Here is a 20302-nt window from a genome sequence, read left to right on the forward strand (position 1 = left end):
TTAAAAGCAATTGTTTGTCAGAAATTTCATACCTGTATGCAAGCATGTGGGTTCATCTATAACAATAAAAAATCAGTTAAGTCTACCCTTCTCAATTTTAAGTTTCTGGTAGATATATGGAATATTACTGGCTTCTAAAATAATCATGACTTTTTTTAGGACTTGCCCAAAGCTTATATTCTACTAAACTTGGAAAACCAAAGATTCTGGTTTTGCTTCTTGTACTTCAATGGTTTAAACAAGATGTCTCTCTTTCATAGTATCTTTTGACTACAAATTGTGTGCTGGGTCCATTCAACTTTGTGAAAAGATTGTGAAGGTTTTAAATGAATGATGCATGAAAATATTTTTGGCTTCTATTTTTTTGTGTGTGTGTTTACTTTTTCTCCTTGCACCTTTCAGAAAAGCAGCTGTGCAAGAATATAGGAAAAACTAGGAGATATATACATTTTTGGTGGAAGGAACCACACTGGCACAATTCAGGAGGACAGGCTTCTTGAAGAGTATGAGTTTTTTGCAGTAAGAATGCCATTATGTTCTATATACCTTAAGTGTATCAAGAAAAATATATCTTCTTCTAAAAGCATACTCAGAAGAGCCACTAAAATGCACGAATGTTAAATTTTCTTTAAATTGCAAAATGCTTGCATGTGAATGTGCTCATTTTTCTGAGAGACACAAAACTAAGAAACTCTCAAAAGCTCTCTGCTTTTCAAAACTCTCCTCAGTTTTGAAGAGTGGGCCCATGGTGGTAATGGTAAATACTTATAATATGTATAAAAATGATGTGATTAAAAAAAAATGTTTTCTTGTTTTTTGATTGTCAACATGATAAACACTATTCTTTCTTACTTCTTCATTCCTTTCCTCTACTTTCCTTATAACTAAGAACATATTTTTATCATAGTCATATGGGAAGGCATAGGATTGTTCTGTATTCAGGTATTTTCAAGAAAGTAATCTGGCTTTATTCCGTCAATTGATGAATAAAGCAATTTCTGGGTCTTCTCATAGTTGCTGTATGACTTGTAGAAGATTGGTCTCTCTCTCTCTATCGGAATTTTCTCTTCTTTTTCCTTATTGTATATATTATTGTACAAGTGTATTTATGCTGGTGTGAATTACCATAAGTTTTCTTCATTCCATACTGTATACATTTAAATATACTATTTAATTGCATAATAGATATAGAAGAATGGGGAAGAAAACAAGAGTACATATATTTCTAACAAGCTTTTTAAGAATTTTCTAAAAATGTTCAACCATTCCTTCTTAGTAACTGGTTTTGAGCTTGTTCTACAGTTTTATTAACTGAAACTAATCCTCATAAATACGTGGAGTATCACCTCTCAATTTTTGTTCCCTTGCTGAAGAAGATAAATCAACAAAATCCCAAGTAATTTCATACTATAGATGAAGCAAGGCAAAAGTTTGGGGCTCTAAATTTTCTAGATCAGTGGGCAAAAGAGTTTAAGTGACTAAATTATTGTGTCATGTGTGTCCTTGACAGTAGTTGAATCTCCAGGTGACTGATGTACTTCAACTATCTACCAAGATCTTAGATAAAATCTGAACTGCTATTGCTTATGCTGGATGAATATATGTGTGTATGTTTTTCCATAAACATAAAATATATATATAGGATATATAGGGGTGCATGTGTGTATATATACAGTACACACATATTTGTACTTGTAAAAAATCCTCTCATCATGTGATGATGAGACAGCAAATCTTTTGCTGTTTAAGTATGTTTAATTATGGTTGTCTCTTTTTTTCTGATTCCTGAACAAAGCTTCTTCACTAGGAGAGTGGGATTTAAGACAGTTCATTAATTGCTGCAAAAGAAGAGAATGGAGAGTACATAGAGCAATATCTGCTCTTGCACAGTCCGTCATTTCTCTTTTCTTGGCCTTGTTAYTGACCCTTTCTTATTCAGATAAGAGACAGTTATTCTAAATTGTGCTATCAGCAGTGCTCCTTTTCGGTGTTTTCCTGTCAATCTGATAAAAGTAAAAGTACCTCCATTTCTCAAAGGCAAAAACATCAGTTACATGAAAACATGTCTCRCATTGGCAGCTTTGAAACTGCAGTATCACTTATATTGCTCTCTCAAATGAGATTATAAAAGACCCTGACATGCATGTACTGCAAAAGACAAACATAAGACACTTCTGTACATGACAGTGCTTTCTTTCGTTGTGGAGTGAGGTGCTGTGGTTGCTTTCTGAAATGCAATGCATTTGAATTGTTTCAGATTGTAATTGTAAACAGAATAATAATACTGAATCACAAAACTGAAGCTGGAGAAACTTAGATGAAACTACACACAGGAATTATTAATATTATTCTACACATTGAGACTGCTGTTTAAAATTTGCCATATATGACTTCTTTAAGAATTACAACTGATACATAATTCTGGAGAGCTGGTTGCAATAAGTAAATGAYAGCAATTCCAGTGAACCTCTTCAACTTATTGAAACTGTTGTCTTGAATGCTTTATAGAGTAAAATTAAACTCCTGTCCTTCACATGTTCTTGCTTCCTTCCTAAGAGTACCCATAGCAAATAGCTCTGTTAGTAATTATCTTTACATACTTAACTGTTACTTTTCTTAAAAAAAATAAAAATCCCAGTTTTCACTTTTTCTTGTTTCCTACATTATTTGCAAAATTWTAATTGTATATTGACTTTACAGACTCATGGAGAACACCTTTGTTTTGACATTACTGTCAGGAGCTGAGAACAGAGGACTGAGAGGGAAAGGTGTAGAGTGCTTCTGCCTTTCATTAGAAGCAACATAGGTATCCATTTTGTAAGTCATTCCACCTCAGAAACTGATTTTTTTTAAAAAACATTATTTTTATTTTTTCCCCATTCCTTGTCTCAGTAAGATGTTCTATCACATCACTAGTCCAATAGCTGAAAGATTTGGGGTTTTTTTTTGGGGGGGGGGGGGTTGATTTTTTGTTTTTGTTTTTTAATTCCAGCATTCATTTACTCCTCCATGTTGTATATTTATATTTTCTTTTGTCATTAGTATTTTAATGTTATGCTGAAAGAAAACCTCATCCTTTCAGTGAAAAAATGAAAAACATTATTTATTTATTTTCACTTTTTAACGCAAGAGTTCAGGCTTTCTAGTATTTACRCTGTTCATCAGAGTACAATTCCTGATGTAGCACAGGTTCATAGCACAAAACAAAGTGCCTTTGCACTCTCTCCAGTGATAGTTCAAATGTTTTACTTAAACCAGCARGTCCTCTGCAAAATCTTTTTGTGGGGGAAAGGTGGTGGCATTAACAGTACTGTTGTAATTGAGTTTGCTGGGATGGTCTTCACACTTGCCTTTCCAGCAGGGTTTCTAGGAGACATTTGGATACTGAAAAGGGAACCACAAGTGGCAGAGGGGGAGAAAGAGGAATGAGAAATGAGTTGAGGAGATTAGAAAGAAGCCAGAAAAGTTATAAAAGAATGGAGAGTAGAAAAGCAAGGGAAATAATATGACAGTGAAAATGGCAACAGTTGCAACTCCCTGCACCATAAATAAAAATTAAAGAAAAAAAGAAAAAAGAAAAAACAGTAGTTAGGKTTTTTTAACCTGTCATTTGATTTGTGCTATGTTGTTCACAGAATCACAGAATGTTCAAGGTTGGAAGGGACCTCTAGAGATCATCCAGTCCAACCCCCTGCTCCAGCAGGGACACCCAGAGCACGGGGCACAGGGCGGCATCCAGGCGGGTTGGGAAGATCTCCAGAGAAGGAGACTCCACAGCCTCCCTGGGCAGCCTATGTCAGGGCTCTGGCACTCTCACAGCAAAGTTCTTCCTCATTACTTGATAATAGATATGTATTGACAAAGATAACTCCTGCATCTCTGACAACTCTTCATCACTGAGGAGAAGAGGGAAAAACAGACACTAAAGCTCAGGAGAGCTGTAGCAGGGACCCAAAATTTGCTGACCCCAGTGGGGCAGACCTCTTTTATATTAGAGCCAATTGCTGTTTCATTGCCTGATTCTAGCTAATAGCAGGGCAAACTGCAAAGCAGACTAAGCCTTCTGATAAATATTATTGTAATAGCTAGTAAAAGAGAAGGAAAGGTACAGGAAAAGGATGATTTACACTCAGGAGCATGAGGCAGAATAAGATGCTTTTTTTCTGGAATAGTGATGCTTTCACTGTACTTTGAAGGTACCTGTGGACTGTGMTCTCCTCACCTGCAAATAATACCATATTTTGGAGACTAGGATTTTAGGGACTGGCTGGGATACAAGATTTTCTCAAGCTTTTGCTTAAGCATCCCCTTTTTTTCTGGTTGATACTTAAGACTAGCAGAGAAGTGACTGCTGAGCCAAAAAAAAAAAAAAAAAAAAAAAAGGTACCTAAGCTGTATTTGAGGTTTTTTTTTTTTCTTTTCTTCCTTTTGCCTCTTTCTAATATCAGAGACAAAATCTGTCCTAGAAACTGGACAGATTCCTTTTCCTCCGAAAAGCTTTGAATGGGGGAGACACTTGGTATCTGATTGGAATTTGACCAGTAGTATATCTCAACAGTATATAAAGCAAAAGTTCTTATGAGGGAAAAATATTCTGCTTCCTCTTCTGGTCATTATTTTTCATGATAGTGAGAATAGCCTAATAGCTGCTGTAGCCATGTCTTGTTTGCAACCTATGTTTTGACCAGAATGAGTAGCTAATATTTTTGTTCTTTTTTATTCTGARAATAGCTACTTTTTTTCATCTGTGTTGCTCCACTCCTTAGTAAAACTCTATTAACTATTTAGTAAATCTATATTTATAGCATGAATAAATCTCTATTTATAGCATGACTATATTCATACATTTCTTAGGGAAAAAAAATACTCTCCGTTCTAAACTAATAGAAAATATTTTATAGATTATTAAGTAATTTTCTCTCTTAGATATTTTTTGGATGGGTTTTTTTTCTTTTTTTTTTAATGAGAAAATTGTGGGGAGATATGCTTTCAACTGAAACTTAAGCAAGTATCACTTCCAGTCTTGGTTTCAATAGATTGTCTTAAAAATAATATATAGTGAATTTGAGCTTGTCAGCTGAGGAAGAAGGCAATTATCAGATGGCTGAAAATATATGTATAAAACAAAACATTTTGTGATTACTCCGTAGCCTTGTTCTAGAAAGCCTGCTTAAAACATGGCCAGGAATCAAATTCTTGCCTGAAACAGTGAGTTCTGATTGCTACTGCAAAAGAATAAATAAATAAATCACTTATTTTCTCTCATACTTCTATGGTCTTACTGGCTCCATAACCTCATATAAGAGGTTTTATATGGCTGTAGGGGTCACTTTCAAACACTTCAAGTGATTTAACATTTGTCAGTATGTCCTGTTGGGCTGAGTTAGTCCCATACAGAGACACTATGTCCGAAAGATTTAGTGTTCTTAGACACATAGTTGCCTTGAAGTGGGGTGCCATCAACCCTCTATATTAATAACAGCTGATTTCCTCTTGTCTTCATTCAGAAACAGCTGATATTTCTACTGCCAACTGGGAGTCAGTTTCTCAGAGAGAACAGTTCTCTCCCTGCCTTTTGCTTCCTTTCTCAAAAATACTCTTTTTTTCTTTACTTTTTTTTTTTTTTTTAATCCCTTTAATATGTTACCTTCAGTTTTGTTTATGTATTACAACATACTGGGAATCATCTCAAAGTACGTAATACTCTTTAGTAGTTTTCTGGTGTTAGAGGTGTGGTGTTACACACTGAATATTCCTGTATGTGATGATTTGTAATGTGAACCTTTAGGTTACCTATACTTGAGCCAAATTTCTCTCAAATATTTAGATACAGAGTAGGTTCCTTTGAATCAAAGTGGGAGTAGACTTGAATTTAGCACGTGATATGTAATCTAAAATACTAAGATGTTCTTCGGTGCTGACATTTTTCTTTTCTTTCACCAGATGAAGCAGTGGATGTGGTGTGTCTGTGGGTTGCAAAAATAATTTCTCTTTCCCTATATATCAGTATAAAAGTAGTTGACTACAGTCAGATCATAGAAAGAAGGTGTTTGTTTGAACTTGTTTGGTGTTTTAAATGGCATGGGACATTCRATTACACTTGACTGCTAATTGTTGTGGGTTTTTTTTTTTTTTTTGCTAAAATTTTACAGCTCATTTGACTAAGATGACATTGTTATTAAGTTAAATATTCCTCTTTAGRTGATTTTTTGCCAGGTTACTTGTGTCTTTTGAGATGCAAATGCTAGAGTTCACTAATACTGTTTTTGGTCTAAACCAGAAAGACTCTGAGAAGTTTCCTTAAACTGGACTTCAGTATTTTTTTTTTTTTCCCTCAAGATTTTCCAAGATATACCTTGGACTTTGCAAGTCTTTTGGTTTGTAGTGCCTTATCTCAGAAACACACACACACACCCCTTCAGGCTGTCCTCTCTGCTCCTTCCTTGAGCCATCTGGAGCATGATCAACAGCTGTGTTTTTTCAGGGATCTGCTTTTCCCTTCTAGTGATTGCATATTAAAAGCAATTGCWATCTATTTGCAATTTAGTGATTTCAAATTAGATCCAACTTTGGGTCCTTGCAAAGGTCAGAATATTCCAATAATGTTCTTGGGATAACATCAGAGATCTTGACATTTGAACGAAGTAATTTTTTCCTAGTTGATTAAATCTCAGTCACCTGGAAGAATTTAACTGTGGCTGCTGGCTTTGGCATCTGGGCAGACAGCTGTTAGAGAGGTCAGGAATGGAGTTCTGCGCTTCTGAAAAAAATGCAGAGGAGAGGGGATCCTGATCGCATAGACTGATAAATAACTTCAGAAACTGGTGATATACAATTGGAGGTATTACTTCTTCTACTAATATGTGTTATCTAGCCTGTTCTCTAGGATATTTAAAGGGTGTTCATACATGAGATGCAAGAGAAAAGTATGTAACCTCATATGCATGTAGATATGACGCTCTTTATCATCCTAAGGGGTTTATCCATGCCATTCATTGCCTAATGATAGATTTAGAGTGAGTAGTGTTGTTGAGCAACGCAGGTTGTGTATGCCTTGCAGTTCATTTCTGAATATTTTGCCTTCTAGTAGCTTTGCTACAGTGAGTTTATGATTACAGTGTTAACTCAAAAAAATCTGACTTCTGATTTTTTTTWAAATTTTTATTATTCTTATTTTTTTAAAAATTTTTATTCTTATTTTTTAGATAGAAATCCATTCAAAAGGGTTTTTTTATGCAAGGCCTATGGAAAAGAGACAATGGGATCAGAAGTCTTAAAATGTACTGTTCTACAGTACAGATAAAGTTTGAAATAGAAAACTTAAAGCAGTCTAGACTCATAAAGCATTTAACCTAGAATAGTTTTGTACACATGAAGAACTGATTTTTTTTATTTACTTGATAAATATGATGGCTGCTTAATTCATTTAGTGGCTCTGAATACAGTGTAGTGAATATAATCTTGCTTTGTAGGTTAATTTTAGAATGCCTTATCCTGTCCTTCCTTATTAGCTATCAAAATTAGGATTTATCTTCCACTTCAAGTGTTGCAAATGTGAACATGCTGAAAAATATATTTAAGATTCAAATTATCTTCTCCAATCTTACCTAGCTATCAAAATGTGACATCTCTATTTTTGTTGTTAGGGTTTTGAGGAGATGGCAGGGGAAAACTTTTGAAGATGCTAAATATGTCAGTTGATAAACATTTTGGAACCCTTTTTTAGGTATCTAAATGGAAGCCTGTCAATTAGAAAAACCATCCAGCAAAGGAGTATTAGATGATATTTCTGATAGTAACATGTGGAAGATATAGCTCATTATTCATTCTTTAACCCAGTGGAGAGCTATAGCAGGACCATAGGAATGCGTGGACATCAAGTATATAATCATTGATTTTGCAGAGCAGGTTGCAGTAATTTATGAACAGTAAGTAATATTTATGCTAGTATACTGTAAGTATAAATGCTTACTGTAACAGGCACTGTCTTTTGTTTAGGAATTAAAAAGCAGAAAGGACCTTAAGAGGCACAGGTAATAAGTACACATCTCATTTTCCATCTGGCATGTTTCCTTTTCTTTCGTTTTGAACCTGTTGTTGAGAATTTTCAGCAAAGAACAAACAGTTCTCTCTTTCTCTTTTTTTTTTTTCCCTTTTGTTAAAAAAAGACGTAACCAAATCATCTGTGCTGTACCTATAATAATTGCTGATGCATATTAGGTACCACTCGACAGCTGTCTGATATGTGGACTGGTCAAAATGCCAACCTGAAATTTAAGATGTTAAAATTTAATGTTCAAGATGTCAAAACTTAATGTGTTCTTATCATTTTAGTACATTTTTTTTTTAAAGAAAAATCTAATAAATCATATAGTAAGTCTTCGTATGTGGGGGTATAATCGACTCTTCTAGAACTGATGCTAATATCACCTTAGCTCCCTGTAAGTCAGGGTTTGTTTGTGATATCGTGTATTGTTAGCATACAGTGCAATGAAAGAAAACAATAAAAGAGAACGGGCGGAAGGACAAGATGTTTTGATACAGTCCAGTGATAGCAGCATATAATACTGAATTGACTATAACATACACAAAGACCTCATTATTCAAATCATACCTTAAGTCTTAAAATACCTAGGTATTTAAATGAGTCTGAATACATGGCTTTATGTCATGTTTTTTTGAGCTTCTGAAATATATTGTAGGCATTCAGAGCACTTTACTATTGAGAACCATAGAAATACTGAGATTTCTTTAAAGTTAGATGGTGTAGCTAATTATATCCTCTTAAAGTCTATTTTTAGCACTTTTTAATGTTTACTGCTCTGTTAATTATCTTGTTTTCATTTCTTTTGAAGTCAGCCTTGACCAATACAAACTTATTCTGTTGTCCAGTTTTCCTCAGACTCTTTTCCATCTTTTCATAAGATCTTCCTGCAAGTACACATCCTCTCTCCATTCATATGAGATTCACACTTTCTGATCTAGGTTAGGTGCCTTGTCATTATCTCTCTGATATTCTATGTAGAACGTACATAGAATAAGTGTAGAGCATATTTTCACATCACACGTTCCCATTCATTTTTTTCATAAAAGCTTTTGTATGTGTTTCTTGAGTTTTTTCTCTCCTGTCTCTCATGATAGCCACTACATGCTGAACATTACACTGAAGTGTGGTGATGTTACTCTGTTGGTTTCTCTTAGATTTATGCTCTGCATTAGAAAGAGTATCATTCAGTGTATATCCTCTAACAGAAAGTTCTGTGGCAAGCAACATTAAAACAAACAAAAAGGCAAAGGCAAATACTTTGTTTTGGAACTGAATTAAAGTGAGTAGTCTTTTTTTTTTTTTTTTTTTTTTTTTTTTTTTGAAAAAAAATAGAGAAACCAGAAACCTCTGCAACCAAAAAGATTTGCATGAAGATTGCATGGTTAGAACTGTTATTTATATTGCAGTAGTACTTCAGAAGCCTAGGCATGGTACAGAAACCCACTGTGTCCTCTAAAAACAGAAAGGAAATTTAAATCATGCTCTCTGATTGTCAAATAACTAAGGAATCCTTTCTTAGGGAGGTTTTTTCTGAATTTTGTCAGTGCCACAGGACAATTTTATCACAAGTCAGTGATAATATGGTCTTATCATAGCGTTTCTTGAATCAGCCTGATAGAGCCTTTTCCTAGTGTCTTGTAGGGCTTGCAATCCCCATAACCATATCCTGTCAGCCTTGCAGTTAACAGTATTTATAGCATAGGGAATTCTTGATATCTTCTTCCTTCCCCAAGGCACCTTGAACATAATTGTCTTCATGTGCAAATGACTTAAAATAATAAACATGGTATTTTGAACTCTAGCTGTTTATTAAGCAAACTTGGGATAGCAAAAGGTGCCAATTTATAAATAAGATAAACTCATTTAATTACAGTGCTGCATTTTACAACTGGTATTTGCTTGAAGCATTGCCTGTTTATAGTACAGTGAGTGATTAACTGTTGTGACTAGAGAATAATTATTAATTATATTTCAATTTGTGAACTGGTATGTGCATATCTAATAAATTTGGTTGTGCTATGAAAGCTTTTGGGCCAGTTAGGTAACTTTCTAAACAATTATGAAAGGTGTATGTTGAACTATATGTTTGATAAGTACCTGCATAAAAAGCTTTCTACTCATTAAACCTAATTCAACCAGACAATAAATCCCTGGTCTAGGACCAACACTGGATGTTCCTTACTTCAGTTCTGCTTCTGAACTTCCTAGAAAACATTAGTTCATTCAGAAAATGTACCAGCATTTGTGCAAGTATTATCATCTCTGCAATATGAAATTGCTCAGAACTATTTCCAAAAAACATCCAGCTGCAGAGTAAAATGGTCAAGAGAGTGCTAATGGAATGCAGATTATTTCATTTTCATCTTAGCAGTTAAAAAGACTCTAGAGAATAGAAACAAATTTCTGTGATCTTGTGAAAGCTGTTTGGATATCCATCTGAAAAGTGAGAAAGATGTCTGGTCTTTTTCATGTAACAAATATTGTCACTATGGTAGATACGTATTTTTTAAACTTTTTTGAGCAGTCTCCACGTAGAAGTAAATGACTTAAAGCTGAGCTCAATACACACATATAATAGGTAGATTATTCCTTCCTTCTTTCTTTCTTTCCACATTCACCAGCAGACGAAAAGCTTTTGTTGTGTGATAACTGCAATACTGCTATTTATGCACATCTTTCTGAGACAGATAATTCCTCACCCAAAAATTTTTCTGTGCTATGTTTCAAATTTAATTTTAATTTTACTTTTATATGTCCCCTTTTTAATCCACAAAATAGCTTTCCGTGCAACAAGTGATACAGCTCCTCCTAGAGTGGAGGAGGCAGAAAGAAAATTTTAAAATGAAATGTGTAAACGGCCACACACCATGACATCTTAGGTCATGGGTGTTCTTGGGCTTCTGAGCCCGAGTTTTTTGTTTCTAGAGGTCAGCAGTAAGGTAGGGCAGTATATTTCCTTACTTTCCTTACTGTACATACCATACATCTCTTAAATAGAGCAAAGAAAGAATAAAAAAAATCCTGTTCAAGGTTTTTATTGACATTACTGGCCCTTATATTACAGACTGCCTCAGTCTCTTCGATAAGAGGGAGAAACATGTTCTACAATCTCCAACTGTTTCATGTCATCCAATAGCACTGGAACTCTAACAGAGCAGTTAATTTTCCTCTTCTTTGCAAAATAGAATTTCAAGGAAAATAGGCTTTCTGTTATTTGAATGTCATTTTCAGATGTTGGTCTTGTGTTTGATCTTGTGGTCAAATGAAGACTGTGGATAAAGGTGAATATAGTCTCTTTACAATTTTAGGACAGAATTGGATTTTTCTTTTTCTCGTTAAATCACCAAAATGTGTCTCGACAGCTTCCTTCAAGTCCCCATTTTTTTCCCAAGTGTTTTGACAGCTGATATGTCCTTTACGTCAGAAGAAGCTGTTCTTTCCCTCCACTGCCCAGTAGGTGATCTCATTTTAACAGTATTTCCCATTTAGTCTCTTTTTTTTTTTTATTAAATTCATACCTTATTTTTAATTTTGTAAATATTCACTGATAAATAGAGTGCATCCCAAATACAAAAGGTGGTCCCTGTCACTGAAGTAGTTGCTTTTCTTTGTGTTTCTATGCTGCCTGCTTCTGATCCCCAATTACAGTTGTCTTCTACTCAGCATATTGGGACCTGCTGTACAAAGACTATGTAGATTGAAAACTTTACCAAATGACAATTTCCTGGAGATCTGTAGGAAAGCTCTGAAAAGGGAGAGCTTCCATTGCAGAAATGTCTTTCTAGTTATTTTGAGATGAATTTGCAGGAAATTTAGTATATACTGTTTACTGCCAAAAAAAAAATAGTCCATTTGGTTTTGAGTACAGTCTATCAGGAGGTATTTTCAGCATGTTAAATCTTTCCTGAAAGAGAAACACAGGACACTCTTCATAAAGCTTCTGTACCTTCAGAGGTGGCTGAAACCTATCTTTTTTATGCAAGGAAAAAGAGTGATAGCAGTTTCTATTTCTTCTTTTCAGTAAAACTGTTATTAATTAAGATAAATGTTTTTGTGTTTTTTTTTTTTTCAAGGAGAAAATTTCTCATTGCAGGAATTATTTGCATTTTTTTATGACTAACAGGTCTTCCTTTTTATTCTAACAGGTCTTCCAGGCAGCAAAAGTGAATGGCAAATTTATTTTGCATGCTGTAGACTTTATGGCCATTAATATGTAATTGGCAAGAAAATGATATGCATTATTTGGAGTGAAGATGACTGAGTGGGGAGTTTATGTCCCCAAGAGCATTACGCTTATGTTGCTAATACTATGCAGAGAACTTTGGGCCTCCCTTAGGATTCTGTATTTATACAGTATTTATTCTATTATACAGGCTTTACTCTGATGAGTCTGGGCAGGTATCATGTATCTGACAGAATACTGCTTTTAACATTGATGTAATCTGACTGCTGGGTCTATTAGGATATTCATGCTAAATCGAATGTGTATGACTGAAGGGAATTTGATTTCGTATGAACAAATCAGAGCCAGCTAATCTCTATCTCCAGTGACTGAGATACTCAAACAGGACTTGACTGGAGGTCAAGGTGGCTGTGAAGTCAAAAGAGACTCTACAGTCAAAAAGTCAGAATTGTGGCACTGTATCACAGCTTCTGGTCATATATTGTTTTCAGATCCCTTCTTCTTTGAAAGTCTTTCAGGAGGTACAATAGCAGAGGTGGTGTGTCCTCCGGATTTGTAGCTGCTGACCATGAGTCTTCTTAAAAGCTCTACTTCAGGTAACTGTCATGAACAGCATATTTAGGAAGGCTGAGGTTAATGGTTTGGTTATGGTGGTGGTATATAATCTATATACACACAGTAGTTACAGGATCCAGTATGTCATATATATCTGGTATGAGGACRACTCAATGGTGCTGCTACATTCTGCTCTCTAGAGATTTGTGGCTTTTGGTTTTCTTAATTGTCTGAACATGTCTTTGTCAGTGAGCATCTGCTTTCTGCTACCTGGAAAGGATATTTTATGAAACATTTTGTAACTATAAAGCACATAAATAATATAGGTTTTTTTCAATGTATTTTAATTGCTCTGTACGTTTGATGGAACATTTTACTTTTCTAACAGCTACTCTGCTGCTGAGTTTACTTTCTTATGTATTAGATTTTCCTGCTCCTCAGCCTGCCTTAAAAGTTCACTTTGGTTGCTTTTACTCTTGTAAAAAGCAAGTCTATAGCAAATGAAAATTGACTTTCAGTCATTTCTTGGATTTTTCTTCTTTAATCATACTGCTGGTTCTTCTTGCTCTTAGTCTATTCCTTGTGAATTAATTATACTATATTAAAGGAGCCTTCAGAAGAAGTTTTATGTTTAAACTTTCTTATTTGATATAGTTATCAGTTCACATAGGAGCTTCAGCCCAGTCAGTGGGCTGTATATAATTAAACTGTATATTTTAAGAGAATTATTACATTATTTTGATGATTAAAAAAATTAGAGAGTAATATTTTCAAATATTTGTATAGTATACAGACTAGTTACAAGTTGTTTATGTAGTATGCAAACATATAGTATGTACGTAAAGTGTGTTTATTACATACAGCCTTGTGACTGAGCTGAGGTATGAACTGATATGGAGGAGTAATTCAGGATTTTTCTCAACACTTCTTGTTATAAATGTTTGTAAAATCAGGAAAAGAATCTTCTGCAGGAAGGTATCTGTTCCATTAGATATTCTTTCAATCTTCTTGAATTCATCTGTGACCACTTTACCTTACTCATCTTCCTCTGTTTTTTAGTTTTTCATCATGATTTTCTTAGGAATAAGGAAAAAACTGTTGTTGCATTATTGAGCATTACAGCTGTTTTACAGCTATTGAGCTCTCTTATTTTAGGGCAGTTTTGTCAATAGATGATCTCTGTAGTTACTGGCTGTTAATTCTTTTCAGTAAGGTCATGAAAAAGTATTCTAAGTGCTCAGGAAGTTTTTGGAGTCAGTGTTTTCAGGATGTGGCTTGACAGGCAATAGGAAAAAGACAGTCTATTTCACAGCTTAAATATTCCTCCCCCCCCCACCGCCCATAGACCTCTCTTTGACCTCTTACTTCTATTCAAACACCTTTTGGGCAAAGAGGCAGACTTCCTTATTTTTTTTCCGAATTGGCTGTACTTCCAGATGTTCTCTGTATCGAGTATGTTTCTTTCCTTCAGTTTTAAGCATTACATAAAAGTAGACCTCTTGGTATAAAGATGGAAAAGGATGGCTCTTTTCACAGGAGCCAACAGTTGTCATCATGTGCTCACATCTCCTTAACCTAGACCAAGCTCATATGAAGCGGAAGTTTTCTTCTATGTGAAGGGACATTTTTAGCAGTACTTGAATAAGCCTTACTTTGTGCTGTGAAGATTTTTCCAATGATATGAAAAAAAAAAAAAAAATGCAGTTATCTATCTATGCATGAGCAGTGTATTGCAAAAGGACTGAGGCAGCAACATCTGACATATACAAAACTGAGATGTGGTATTTGATACATTTCTTGTCACTGTTGTTATCGGCCAGACATATTACTTTATCTGGATGATTTTAGTGGAAGCTTTCCTTAGGCTGCCCATGAAGGGAAGTCTATTTCCTTTTTTCATTTCTCGACACTTCTGCTTATTGTATAGAATCTTGCTTTGTAGGATGGGAGAAAACATGATATAAAAAAGGATAAGATTATTAACCAGTAAGTGTATTTCTCTTAGTCTTGTTTTCTCCCCTTCTATCTTCCTCCCTCTCTCCCCTTTTTATATTAACACTTATCTGCAGAATAGCATATTTGCTAATTCTACAGCAAATTTTTTAAAATGATGACAAAGGGGAGAAAGGGTGGAAGTTTAYTGTATGTAATACCTCCTTTGATTGACAGTCTTTTTGCCTCCTGCTTCCTAGTAGGTAGATAACGCTTGCTGTATGGAATCTTGTTTTGTAGGATGGAAGAAGAGGGAGGACAGCAACAAACACAAATAGTGGTATGTAATTTTCCCTTTCTCCTTTGTCTCTCCCTTTTTACTAGTCTTAACACAGAATGTGCTCAGTCATATTATGATGTCTGGTACTGCTATTTGCTGCTTTTGTACAAACACATCTTCCAATTTTTTTTTATTAGTCAAAGCAAAGTTACCGGGTCAAGTTGTAGCTACTCTTGCCCGCAATGAGACTGAGTTTAAACTGAGCAGGTCCTATATCCCATTACCAAACCTGAAGTCCTGTTGTCATCCATGAGCTATTTTTAGGCTGTCTTACAAAGGATTTTGAAGAAAAAAAATGATGATGGGGAGAGGGTTATCATCTTTGCATTAAAAAAAATCTACTGTAATAAATCATACAATGTGCTACCTTTTTGAAAAGATAATGCTGTAGAGCTGATAGTTGACTGACTTATTTTGTGGGTCAAGTTTTATGAAAAATATCGTGAACTTCAATTCCATTTGCATAATCTAGATTAGTTTGAATGACATCGGGAGAAGGTACCCAGCCTTGCATAACACAGACTGATGGTCAGAAAGATTTTTCTTGTAAAATGAAGGGAAAAAATGCTGCTAAACAAAGATCTTTTATTGTTTCTAAAGGCAGGAAACCACTTCAAATAATACTCTGTGTGTAGTATTCAGACATTTCACTTAAAAGCACAGAAATTCTTCAAAAGAAGTCTGTCTTTTTTTCTTGACATAGGGATCACCGTTTTGCTCTCTTGTTAAACAGGTACAAATTCACAGTGTTTATAAGACAGGTATGTAATGAGTAGTACCCAAGGCACAGAGATTAAAGAGATAAAAAATATGTATTGAATTCAGTTATCAAGAAGAATATAGAAAGGCAAATGATGTGCCAAATAGGCAGTATATTTTTGTTAGAGCAGTTTTTCTTTGTGTTGTTCTCAGTTATTAGTTAGCTATTGATTTAGGAGGAACAGCCCTACCCAGTGACTCATTCTTAGTTTCTATGACACCCTTAAGAGTTGGGTGGTATGCCTACAGCAACAAACAAGTCATATTTTCAAGTTCTGAATAGCTGTGGTAATTATGAAAGCAAAGCTGTATTTGTATTTGTCATGATGATCAGATAGTTTTTCTTATTACAGTTAAAAGCAAGAACAAAGACCAGCAAATTCTCAACAGATTAATGAATACTCACTCCTCTTGATAATGGCACTTTAGCATTCAGATCTCGTAGGTTAACTGCTCTAGGTAGGTTGTTAAGAGCATAAATGCAAAGGTAGAATAAATATTATCTGTTTGATAGTGAAATCAAATCCTTTTTCTGTTAGGAGAAGATCCGTTTGTGTTGGATTAAGTTAATCCTCAAGATGTTGACTGACACATGAGGCCTGTGGTCAGGATAATTATTTTCTTGTTATTGTGAAATAACAAGAAATACATTTGCTTTGATGACCTCTCTCTGCCTGGCCCACTTAACAGAAAGATTAGCCTTTCAGAGGAGTGATTCTTCCCAAACTATGGAAACACCTAAATTCACTTTATCAACATAGAAGAAACTGTATTTTATTTAGATAATAATTATATAATAATAATTTACATAGTAACTCCATGTTGCAGAAGAACATGGAGTAAGACAATGGAGGACTAATTAAGATATAGAGGTTTGTCTGTTCTTTCCTGATGACCTTTGGGGTTGAATTGCTTTTATTCGAAGGTTCAGAACATTGCCATTAATTTTCAGGATAACTTTGTTGTGTAGTCATGACACTCAAATATTGAGTAGAGTTGTCTGAAAGAAAGTGTATGGACTACTAAGATGGCCAGAAAAAAAGGTGCTTTTGCAATTCCAAGGGAAGGATTAAATCTTCAGTTTTACTTTAAGTGGAGGATTTTTTTTTTTTCCCCTATATGTGCAATTGTAATGTSTCCAAATAACCATCACAACAGCTAAGGAAATGATAGTTACCTTCTGCCCTTGCAGCTTTAGAGAGTTGTCCATTTTGATTTTGCCTGTGGTGGAGTGGCATCCACCTCTGGGTTATAGTATCTGCTTTCTTTATCTCAGTGCTGTAAATATGGCTAATAGTGTGAATGGCTGTGSAATACTCATTTTTATACCAGTTATATGGAGAGGAATAATGAAACTTCAGGGCTTCTGGAGAGCCCTTATAGCACCTAGAAATCCTGCTTAGCAACAAAGATCCCGTTATCTGTACAAGTGACAAGAGTTCATGAAAGCATGAGGAATGTCAATCATCATGACAAGAGAGTCATCCAGAGCATCTTAGCCATTGCCAGGGTTCAGGTGAGCATAAAAARGTATTTTAAAATGGGATTTGAGAACACCTCTTACATTACTTTTGAGATATTTATGAATTGCTGCTTCCAAGAGTGGATGCACCAAAGGGAAGTTCAGGAAAATGTACAAATTGTAAATGCTAATGGGTGAAAGCAAAATAGGTGTTACAACATCAGCTGTTTCTTTTTTGAATAAAATTTGCAACAACATCACGGCCCTAATGTGATGGATTAGAGATAGCAATTTACTAAGAATTAATGTTCTTTTTGAGCAAATCTTTTCTGTGGACATAGATACTTAGAATCTGTGAGTGGATTTTATTCCATTTGCTGGTTTTTATTTTTATGTTATAAATAATGGAAGACAACATTTAATAATAAAGTAGGGTAGACTTTGAGAATTGATATGTAGAGTGTGAATTTTAATACTTTTTAAAAAGTAGTATTCTGGTATTTCAATCCTTTTGAATTTTAGTCTATTACTGTTACAATAAATTCATAAATGTACCCTGTTTCTTCTGAAATGTATCTATTTCTTTCTTAAAAACCTATTTCTTTTACCTGTTTTATATATACCTGAGGTATAAATACCTGAGGTATTTATCATTCTAATTAATAGTAGTTAGGGAGATTTCTGTTGTCAAGCACTGTGATAGGATTCTACATGTACTGTGAGGAGATGACTGTTAGTCATGGACTTGATGGTCAAATGTCAGCCAAAGAGAAGAAGCATCCTTCCTGTGCATCTACCTCCTCAGGAAGGAGTATTACCAAAACATTATTGCCTTTTCTATGGGTCAGGTGAGAGAACCCACATGCCAGGAACTAAATTCCAGTCTAATCCTTCAGAAATGCAGGGATGATGCCTACACAACATTACTTCTTTGGTGTTGCAGTTCCACTGAGTTTTACAAGCTATGCCTGATTTCCTAGGATGGTTGTGGATGAGCAAGAACAGTGGGGCAGGTCAGCACGTCTGCTCTCCTCACTCTGATAAGCAGTTGCTGTAGGCCAGTTTTCCCCTCCCTGTCAAGGCTTAGTAGAGAGACACTGGCCTCAGCAGATGCTGATGCTTGCCAGTCATCTGATTAGTGTTAGACACCTATTTTAGCACCTATAATAGACATGTTTTAGTGTGTTGTTGAATTCCTGTAACAGGCACTTCCTTGTTCTCAGTGCTTAACTGGGGAAGGTGGAGTGAGGCAGAGAAAAAGAAATCGGAATATTTCTAACTTTGGCATAATAGTGCAGAATATCATGTATCACAATTAGGAATGTGAAATGCATACCTTGAGTGGTCAAACCAGACAGGAAGGTATTTAAATATTCCTGCGTAGGTTTCTCCTTTCACCATTTAAAGCTTTTTTTTTTTTTTTTTTTTTTTTTCCCCCCTCCTGTTCAGGTGAGGAAAATAATTTCTCATTTCTATCCAGTAAGTTTGTAGCTTTGAGAGTTCTGCTTTATAGTTCCTGTTCTATTTTGATAACTCATATGTTGAGTTTCTTCTGTTTTTTTTTTCTATCAAATTTCTCTAAAAGAGTCTGTAAGAAGCAACACTTCTTTCTTCAAAGGTAGTTCTTTCTTGGAAGAAAATCTCGCGTTTATAAGAATTCTAACATGGATAATATATATAGAATAATAAATATATAGAAAGAGTTTATTACACAGATGGAGATTAATGATCTCAATACAATTTAAACTTCCATACTTTTATAAAGAAATAAATAGAATTGARTGGAGCATTATACTTTTTCCCTAAAGAACTGCATACTATCTTTGAATTTTCTGCTGAGAAAATTGATAATTATCGTCCTCAAAGACTATATCTAAGCTTTCCAAAGTTGAGTCTTATGTTATGATAATCTCCTCTAAGAAAACAAAAACTAGTTATTTAATGGAGAGCTGGTTTTGCAGTCCTTATGTAAAAAGAGATTTTAGTTCATATTTAATTACTTTGTAGGATATTTGTGCAAAAAKCATAAAGCAAAAATATAGAACAGTCCCTTGTGAAAGAGGCAGAGCCTATGGTAGTATTTCTATAAGCATGTTTTGTATGTTTTTTGTCTAGGAAATTAGTTAAGAATCCATACTTGAGAGATGTTGAATCATTAGAGATAACCAGACATTTAGTTAATTCTTGTAAGGTAACTTAAGGAGTCTAGACTGAGAAATCTGATGTATTCGATACAGTGCAAAACTAAATTCTTTTACCCCCTCCAAACATCAGTTCTTTCCCATATGTTTGTGTTAAATATGCTCAGTTTAAAACATCTTCTACAAAGTATTCAGACCCTACAGAATTGTCTTAGAATGTGAAAGTCAATCCATCTCTCAACCCTCCCACTGTCACCATCAATATATTCCTTCCATTCTTGTTTCTTGTCAAGCTACATTCTGCTCTCTCCAGTGTTTCCAAGCACCAACCTAAGCTGCTAGGTCCCTGAACTATTTTTTTTCACTTTTATTTTTTTCTTTTGGAAAGATTTTAATTTTTAGAAAACAAAAGAAAAAGTGAAAGAACACTGAAGAAGAGACATGGCTATATATTTATAGAAAGCACATTTTTGCTTTAGGAGGACCCTTGCTCTGTGGTCATATGTTCAGGACGTCTGAAGGAGAAAAATGAGTAGTAACACAAGCTGGATTCACTTCTGTGGAAGAAAGTGGTTCCATGTTTCCATGTTTAAGTCTGCTCTACTGCTCGGTACATGTATAGAAAAGGCATAAAAAAATATTTATCAACTATATCCTAAGCTCTGTCATCTGTTTGGTAATTGCTTATCTTCCCACAGGCTCTGAAGAATAATTTGGCTATCTTTTATGCAACTTTAAAGAACAAATCTAATTAAGTAATAAAGCATTAATCGATCAGTTTTAAAGACCGGGTATATGAAATAAGGCCATGAGCAAAGGAGTTTAATGTAATCAAATGTTCAGTAACATTTATCTTATTGCTGAACTGAAAAATAAATTTTAT

General features: G+C 34.7%; 1 long non-coding RNA gene across 1 annotated transcript; it reads left to right on the plus strand.

The window, feature by feature from the left end:
• Positions 1 to 5629: 5629 nt before the first annotated feature.
• LOC112951369 lies at positions 5630 to 20035 on the plus strand. The gene is made up of 4 exons (XR_003250182.1): positions 5630 to 5693; positions 12722 to 12826; positions 15018 to 15057; positions 19899 to 20035. It is a non-coding gene; the product is annotated as an uncharacterized LOC112951369 (long non-coding RNA).
• Positions 20036 to 20302: the final 267 nt, after the last annotated feature.

Source organism: Nothoprocta perdicaria, unplaced genomic scaffold, assembly GCF_003342845.1.
Source record: "Nothoprocta perdicaria isolate Ctin4 unplaced genomic scaffold, notPer1 scaffold_348, whole genome shotgun sequence".
Lineage (NCBI taxonomy): Eukaryota > Metazoa > Chordata > Aves > Tinamiformes > Tinamidae > Nothoprocta > Nothoprocta perdicaria.